We start from the raw sequence: 8,693 nt of genomic DNA, 5'->3' as shown, positions 1-8,693 counted from the left end.
CCAGTCTCTCTCTCTCTCTTTCTCTTTCTCCACCAGTCTCTCTCTTTCTCCCTCTCCCAGTTTCTCTCTCTCCCTCTCCCCCAGTTTCCCTCTCTCCCCCCCCCAGTTTCTCTCTCTCTCTCTCCCTCCCCCACATTCTCTCTCTTTTTCTCTCTATCTCCCCCAGTTTCTCTCTCTCTCTCTCCCCCAGTTTCTCTCTCTCTCTCTCCCCCAGTTTCTCTCTCTCCCCCTCCCGCAGTCGCTTTCTCTCTCTCTCCCCTAGTCTCTCTCTCCCTCTCTCCTCCAGTTTCTCTCTCGCTCTCTCTCTCCCAGTTTCTCTCTTTCTCTCCCTTCCAGTCTCTCTCTCTCTCCCTCTCCCAGTCCATATCTCTCTCTCTCTCTATCTGCCCCAGTCTGTCTCTCTCTCCCTCCCCCAGTCTGTTTCTCTCTCTCCCCCTACAGTTTCTCTCTCTCTCTCTCTCTCTCTCTCTACCAGGCTCTCTCTCTCCCCCTCCCAGTCTTTCTCTTTCTCTCTCGCTCCCCCAGTATCTCTCTCTCCCCCTCCCGCAGTCGCTTTCTCTCTCTCTCCCCTAGTCTCTCTCTCTCTCTCTCCCCCAGTTTCTCTCTCTCTCTCTCCCCCAGTTTCTCTCTCTCTCTCTACCCCTCTCCCAGTTTTTCTCTCTCCCCCACTCTCTCTCCCAGTCTCTTCCTCTCTCTTTGTCTCCCTCTCTCCCTCCCCCAGTCTCTCTCTCTCGCTCTCCATCCCTCCCCCAGTCTCTCTCTCTCTCTTTCTCTCTCTCTCCCTCCGCCAGTCTCTCTCTCTCTCTCTCTCTCTCTACGCCAGTTTCTCTTTCTCTCCCTCCCCCAATCTGTTTCTCTCTCTGTTTCTCTCTGTCTTTCTCTCTCTCTCCCCCTCCCAGTCTCTCTCTCCCTCTCTCCCCCAGTCTCTCCCTCTCTCTCTTTCTCTCTCTCCCTCCCCCAGTCTCTCTCGCTCTCTCGCTCTCCATCCCTCCCCCAGTCTCTCTCTCTCTTTCTCGCCCCCAGTCTCTTTCTCTCTTTCTCTCTCTCTCCCTCCGCCAGTCTCTCTCTTTCTCTCTCCACGCCAGTTTCTCTTTCTCTCCCTCCCCCAATCTGTTTCTCTCTCTGTTTCTCTCTGTCTCTCTCTCCCTCTCTCCTCCAGTCTCTCTCTCTCTCTCTCCCTCACCCAGTCTGTTTCTCTCTCTCTTCCCACACCCCTAGTTTATCTCTCTCTCTCTCTCTTTCTCTCTCCCAGTTTCTCTCTCTCCCTCTCCCTCCCAGTTTCTCCCTCTTTCTCTCCCAGTCTCTCTCTCTCCCCCTCCCAGTCTCTCTCTCTCTCGCTCCCCCAGTATCTCTCTCTCCCTCCCCCAGTTTCTCGCACTCTCTCTCTCTCTCTCTCCCTCCCCCAGTCTCTCTCGCTTTCTCGCTCTCCATCCCTCCCCAGTCTCTCTCTCTCTCTTTCTCGACCCCAGTCTCACTCTCTCTTTCTCTCTCTCTCTCCCTCCGCCAGTCTCTCTCTCTCTCTCTACACCAGTTTCTCTTTCTCTCCCTCCCCCAATCTGTTTCTCTCTCTGTTTCTCTCTGTCTCTCTCTCTCTCTCCCTCTCTCCCCCTCCCAGTCTCTCTTTCCCTCTCTCCCCCAGTCTCTCTCTCCCTCTCTCCCTCCCCCAGTCTGTCTCTCTCTCACTCCCTCAGTCTGTCTCTCTCTCCCTCCCCAGTCTCTCTGTCTCTCTCTCTGTCTCTCTCTCTCTCCCCCAGTCTATCTCTCTCTCTCTTTCTCTCCCTCCCTCACCCAGTTACTCTCTCTCTCTCCGCCAGTTTCTCTCTCTCTCCCCCCCAGGTTCACTCTCTCCTTCCCCCAGACTGTGTGTGTGTGTCTCTCTCTCCCAGTGTGTGTCTCTCGCTCTCTCTCTCCCCCAGTCTTTCTCACTCTCCCTCCCCCTGTCTGTCTCTATCTCTCTCTCTCCCAGTCTGTGTCTCTCTCCCTCCCCAGTCTCGCTCCCTCTCTCCCTCCCCCAGTCTGTTTCTCTCTCTCTCTCCCCCAGTTTCTCTCTCTCCCTCTCTCCTCCAGTTTCTCTCTCGCTCTCTCTCTCCCAGTTTCTCTCTTTCTCTCCCTTCCAGTCTCTCTCTCTCTCCCTCTCCCAGTCCATATCTCTCTCTCTCTCTATCTGCCCCAGTCTGTCTCTCTCTCCCTCCCCCAGTCTGTTTCTCTCTCTCCCCCTACAGTTTCTCTCTCTCTCTCTCTCTCTCTCTCTACCAGGCTCTCTCTCTCCCCCTCCCAGTCTTTCTCTTTCTCTCTCGCTCCCCCAGTATCTCTCTCTCCCCCTCCCGCAGTCGCTTTCTCTCTCTCTCCCCTAGTCTCTCTCTCTCTCTCTCCCCCAGTTTCTCTCTCTCTCTCTCCCCCAGTTTCTCTCTCTCTCTCTACCCCTCTCCCAGTTTTTCTCTCTCCCCCACTCTCTCTCCCAGTCTCTTCCTCTCTCTTTGTCTCCCTCTCTCCCTCCCCCAGTCTCTCTCTCTCGCTCTCCATCCCTCCCCAGTCTCTCTCTCTCTCTTTCTCTCTCTCTCCCTCCGCCAGTCTCTCTCTCTCTCTCTCTCTCTCTACGCCAGTTTCTCTTTCTCTCCCTCCCCCAATCTGTTTCTCTCTCTGTTTCTCTCTGTCTTTCTCTCTCTCTCCCCCTCCCAGTCTCTCTCTCCCTCTCTCCCCCAGTCTCTCCCTCTCTCTCTTTCTCTCTCTCCCTCCCCCAGTCTCTCTCGCTCTCTCGCTCTCCATCCCTCTCCCAGTCTCTCTCTCTCCCCTCCCAGTCTCTCTCTCTCTCGCTCCCCCAGTATCTCTCTCTCCCTCCCCCAGTTTCTCGCACTCTCTCTCTCTCTCTCTCCCTCCCCCAGTCTCTCTCGCTTTCTCGCTCTCCATCCCTCCCCAGTCTCTCTCTCTCTCTTTCTCGACCCCAGTCTCACTCTCTCTTTCTCTCTCTCTCCCTCCGCCAGTCTCTCTCTTTCTCTCTCCACGCCAGTTTCTCTTTCTCTCCCTCCCCCAATCTGTTTCTCTCTCTGTTTCTCTCTGTCTCTCTCTCCCTCTCTCCTCCAGTCTCTCTCTCTCTCTCTCCCTCACCCAGTCTGTTTCTCTCTCTCTTCCCACACCCCTAGTTTATCTCTCTCTCTCTCTCTCTCTCTCCCAGTTTCTCTCTCTCCCTCTCCCTCCCAGTTTCTCCCTCTTTCTCTCCCAGTCTCTCTCTCTCCCCCTCCCAGTCTCTCTCTCTCTCGCTCCCCCAGTATCTCTCTCTCCCTCCCCCAGTTTCTCGCACTCTCTCTCTCTCTCTCCCTCCCCCAGTCTCTCTCGCTTTCTCGCTCTCCATCCCTCCCCAGTCTCTCTCTCTCTCTCTTTCTCGACCCCAGTCTCACTCTCTCTTTCTCTCTCTCTCTCTCCCTCCGCCAGTCTCTCTCTCTCTCTCTACGCCAGTTTCTCTTTCTCTCCCTCCCCCAATCTGTTTCTCTCTCTGTTTCTCTCTGTCTCTCTCTCTCTCTCCCTCTCTCCCCCTCCCAGTCTCTCTTTCCCTCTCTCCCCCAGTCTCTCTCTCCCTCTCTCCCTCCCCCAGTCTGTCTCTCTCTCACTCCCTCAGTCTGTCTCTCTCTCCCTCCCCAGTCTCTCTGTCTCTCTCTCTGTCTCTCTCTCTCTCCCCCAGTCTATCTCTCTCTCTCTTTCTCTCCCTCCCTCACCCAGTTACTCTCTCTCTCTCCGCCAGTTTCTCTCTCTCTCCCCCCCAGGTTCACTCTCTCCTTCCCCCAGACTGTGTGTGTGTGTCTCTCTCTCCCAGTGTGTGTCTCTCGCTCTCTCTCTCCCCCAGTCTTTCTCACTCTCCCTCCCCCTGTCTGTCTCTATCTCTCTCTCTCCCAGTCTGTGTCTCTCTCCCTCCCCAGTCTCGCTCCCTCTCTCCCTCCCCCAGTCTGTTTCTCTCTCTCTCTCCCCCAGTTTCTCTCTCTCCCTCTCTCCTCCAGTTTCTCTCTCGCTCTCTCTCTCCCAGTTTCTCTCTTTCTCTCCCTTCCAGTCTCTCTCTCTCTCCCTCTCCCAGTCCATATCTCTCTCTCTCTCTCTCTATCTGCCCCAGTCTGTCTCTCTCTCCCTCCCCCAGTCTGTTTCTCTCTCTCCCCCTACAGTTTCTCTCTCTCTCTCTCTCTCTCTCTCTCTACCAGGCTCTCTCTCTCCCCCTCCCAGTCTTTCTCTTTCTCTCTCGCTCCCCCAGTATCTCTCTCTCCCCCTCCCGCAGTCGCTTTCTCTCTCTCTCCCCTAGTCTCTCTCTCTCTCTCCCCAGTTTCTCTCTCTCTCCCTCCCCTAGTCTCTCCCTCTCTCTGTCTGTCTCTCTCTCTCCCCCAGTCTCTCTCTCTCTCTTTCTCTCCCCCAGGCTCTCTCTCTCTCCCTCCCTCCCCCAGTCTCTTTCTCTCTCTCCCCATCCCAGTCTGTTTCACTCTCTCTCCGTCTCTCCACCAGTCTCTCTCTCTCTCTCTCTCTTTCTCCACCAGTCTCTCTCTTTCTCCCCCTCCCAGTTTCTCTCTCTCCCTCTCCCCCAGTTTCTCTCTCTCTCTCTCTCCCCCAGGTTCTCTCTCTCTCTCTCCCTCCCCCACTTTCTCTCTCTTTTTCTCTCTATCTCCCCCAGTTTCTCTCTCTCTCTCCCCCAGTCTCTCTCTCTCTCTCTTTCTCTCCCCCAGGCTCTCTCTCTCTCCCTCCCTCCCCCAGTCTCTCTCTCTCTCTCCCTATCCCAGTCTGTTTCACTCTCTCTCCGTCTCTCCACCAGTCTCTCTCTCTCTCTCTCTTTCTCCACCAGTCTCTCTCTTTCTCCCCCTCCCAGTTTCTCTCTCTCCCTCTTCCCCAGTTTCTCTCTCTCTCTCTCTCCCCCAGTTTCTCTCTCTCTCTCTCCCTCCTCCACTTTCTCTATCTTTTTCTCTCTATCTCCCCCAGTTTCTCTCTCTCTCTCCCCCAGTTTCTCTCTCTCTCTCTCTTTACCCCCCTCCCAGTTTTTCTCTCTCCCCCAGTCTCTCTCCCAGTCTCTCCCTCTCTCTGTGTCTCTCTCTCTCCCTCCCCAGTCTCTCTCGCTTTCTCACTCTCCATCCCTCCCCAGTCTCCCTCTCTCTCTTTCTCGCCCCAGTCTCTCTCTCTCTTTCTCTCTCTCTCCCTCCGCAAGTCTCTCTCTCTCTCTCTATGCCAGTTTCTCTTTCTCTCCCTCCCCCAATCTGTTTCTCTCTCTGTTTCTCTCTGTCTCTCTCTCTCTCTCTCCCCCTCCCAGTCTCTCTCTCCCTCTCTCCCCCAGTCTCTCTCTCCCTCTCTCCCTCCCCCAGTCTGTCTCTCTCTCTCCCTCCCCAGTCTCTCTGTCTCTCTCTCTTTCTCTCCCTCCCTCCCCCAGTTTCTCTCTCTCTCTCTATCTCCCTCCCCAGTCTCTCTGTCTCTCTCTCTTTCTCTCCCTCCCTCCCCCAGTTTCTCTCTCTCTCTCCGCCAGTTTCTCTCTCTCTCCGCCAGTTTCTCTCTCTCTCCGCCAGTTTCTCTCTCTCTCTCCGCCAGTTTCTCTCTCTCTCCGCTAGTTTCTCTCTCTCTCCCCCCAGTTTCTCTCTCTCCTTCCCCGAGACTGTGTGTGTGTGTCTCTCTCCCCCAGTGCGTGTCTCTCGCTCTCTCTCTCCCCCAGTCTTTCTCACTCTCCCTCCCCATGTCTGTCTCTATCTCTCTCCAGGTCTGTGTCTCTCTCCCTCACCAATCTCTTTCTCTTTCCCTCCCCCAAGTCTGTTTCTCTCTCTCTCTCTCCCCCAGTTTCTCACTCTCCCTCTCTCCCCCAGTTTCTCTCTCCCTCTCTCTCTCACGGTCTCTCTCTCTCTCTCTCTCTCTCCCTCTCCCAGTCCATGTCTCTCTCTCTCTCTCTCCCCCCCAGTCTGTCTCTCCCTCTCTCCCTGCCCCAGTCTGTCTCTCTCTCTCACTCACTCAGTCTGTCTGTCTCTCTCTCCCTCCCCCAGTCTGTCTGTCTCTCTCTCCCCCTACAGTTTCTCTCTCTCTCTCTCTCTCTCTCTCCCTCTCCCAGTCCATGTCTCTCTCTCTCTCTCTCTCCCGCCCAGTCTGTCTCTCCCTCTCTCCCTACCCCAGTCTGTCTCTCTCTCTCACTCACTCAGTCACTCTCTCTCTCTCCCTCGCCCAGTCTGTCTGTCTCTCTCTCCCCCTACAGTTTCTCTCTCTCTCTCTCTCGCTCTCACTCTCTCTCTCCCCAGGCTCTCTCTCTCCCCCTCCCAGTCTTTCTCTCTCTCTCTCCCGCCCCCTGTTTCTCTCTCTCTCTCCCTCCCGCAGTCTCTTTCTCTCTCTCTCCCCCTAGTCTCTCTCTCTCTCCCCCCAGTCTCTCTCTCTCTCTCTCTTTCTCTCCCCCAGGTTCTCTCTCTCTCCCTCCCTACCCCAGTCTCTCTCTCTCTCTCTCCCCTCCCCCTGTCTGTTTCTCTCTCTCTCGCTCTCTCTCTCTCCACCAGTCTCTCTCTCTCTCTCTCTCTCTCTTTCTCCACCAGTCTCTCTCTTTCTCCCTCTCCCAGTTTCTCTCTCTCCCTCTCCCCCAGTTTCTCTCACTCTCTCTCTCTCCCTAGTTTCTCTCTCTCTCTCGACCCCCTCCCAGTTTTTCTCTCTCCCCTACTCTCTCTCCCAGTCTCTCCATCTCTCTCTGTCTCCCTCTCTCCCTCCCCTAGTCCCTCTCTCTCGCTCTCCATCCCTCCCCCAGTCTCTCTCTCTCTCTTTCTCACCCCCAGTCTCTCTCTCTCTTTCTCTCTCTCTCCCTCCGCCAGTCTCTCTCTCTCTCTCTCTATGCCAGTTTCTCTTTCTCTCCCTCCCCAATCTGTTTCTCTCTCTGTTTCTCTCTGTCTCTCTCTCCCCCTCCCAGTCTCTCTCTCCCTCTCTCCCCCAGTCTCTCCCTCTCTCTCTGTCTCTCTCTCTCCCTCCCCCAGTCTCTCTCGCTCTCTCGCTCTCCATCCCTCCCCCAGTCTCTCTCTCTCTTTCTCGCCCCAAATCTCTCTCTCTTTCTCTCTCTCTCCCTCCGCCAGTGTCTCTCTCTCTCTCTCTCTCTCTACGCCAGTTTCTCTTTCTCTCCCTCCCCCAATCTGTTTCTCTCTCTGTTTCTCTCTGTTTCTCTCTCTCTCTCCCCTCCCAGTCTCTCTCTCCCTCTCTCCCCCAGTCTTTCCCTCTCTCTCTGTCTCTCTCTCCCTCCCCCAGCCTCTCTCGCTCTCCATCCCTCCCCCAGTCTCTCTCTCTCTTTCTCGCCCCAAGTCTCTCTCTCTCTTTCTGTCTCTCCCTCCGCCAGTCTCTCTCTCTCTCTCTCTACGCCAGTTTCTCTTTCTCTCCCTCCCCAATCTGTTTCTCTCTCTGTTTCTCTCTGTCTCTCTCTCTCTCTCTCTCTCCCCTACCAGTCTCTCTCTCCCTCTCTCCCCCAGTATCTCTCTCTCTCTCCCTCACCCAGTCTGTTTCTCTCTTTCTCTCCCCCCCCCCCCAGTTTATCTCTCTCTCTCTCTCACTCTCTCCCAGTTTCTCTCTCTCCCTCTCCCTCCCAGTTTCTCTCTCTTTCTCTCCCAGTCTCTCTCTCTCCCCCTCCCAGTCTCTCTCTCTCTCTCTCTCGCTCCCCCAGTATCACTCTCTCTCCCTCCCCCAGTTTCTCGCACGCTCTCTCTCTCTCTCCCTCCCCAGGTCTCGCTCTCTCTCTCTCTCTCTTGCCCCCAGTTTCTCTCTCTCTCTCTCCCCCAGTCTCTCTCTCTCTCTCTCTCTCTTTCTCCACCAGTCCCTTTTTTTCTTCCACTCCCAGATTCTCTCTCTCCCTCTCCCCCAGTTTCTCACTCTCTCTCTCTCTCTCTCCCCCAGTTTCTCTCTCTCTCTCTCTCCCTCCCCCACTTTCTCTCTCTTTTCTCTCTCTCTCCCCCAGTTTCTCTCTCTCTCTCTCTACCCCCTCCCAGTTTTTCTCTCTCCCCCAGTCTCTCTCCCAGTCCCTCCCTCTCTCTCTGTCTCTCTCTCTCTCCCTCCCCCAGTCTCTCTCGCTTTCTCGCTCTCCATCCCTCCCCAGACTCTCTCTCTCTCTTTCTCGCCCCCAGTCTCTCTCTGTCTTTCGCTCTCTCTCCATCCGCCAGTCTCTCTCTCCCTCTCTACGCCAGTTTCTCTTTCTCTCCCTCCCCAATCTGTTTCTCTCTGTCTCTCTCTCTCCCCCTCCCAGCCTCTCTCTCCCTCTCTCCCCCAGTCTCTCTCTCCCTCGCTCCCTCCCCCAGTCTGTCTCTCTCTCACTCCCTCAGTCTGACTCTCTCTCCCTCCCCAGTCTCTCTGTCTCTCTGTCTCTCCCAGTTTCTCTCTCTCCTTCCCCCAAGTCTGTTTCTCTCTCTCTCTCTCCCCCCCAGTTTCTCTCTCTCCCTCTCTCCCCCAGTTTCTCTCTCGCTCTCTCTCTCCCAGTCTCTCTCTCTCCCTCCCAGTCTCTCTCTCTCTCCCTCTCCCAGTCCATCTCTCTCTCTCTCTCTCTCTCCCCCCAGTCTGTCTCTCCCTCTCTCCCTCCCCCAGTCTGTCTCTCTCTCTCACTCACTCAGTCTGTCTCTCTGTCTCTCCCTCCCCCAGTCTGTCTGTCTCTCTCTCCCCCTACAGTTTCTCTCTCTCTCTCTCTCTCTGTCTGTCTCTCTCTCTCCCCCAGTCTCTCTCTCTCTCTCTCTCTTTCTCCCCCC

The sequence above is a fragment of the Pristiophorus japonicus genome, chromosome 27 (genome assembly GCF_044704955.1).
Source record: "Pristiophorus japonicus isolate sPriJap1 chromosome 27, sPriJap1.hap1, whole genome shotgun sequence".
Lineage (NCBI taxonomy): Eukaryota > Metazoa > Chordata > Chondrichthyes > Pristiophoridae > Pristiophorus > Pristiophorus japonicus.
The sequence above is the reverse complement of the archived record's forward strand: the minus strand, read 5'-3'. Positions refer to the sequence as shown.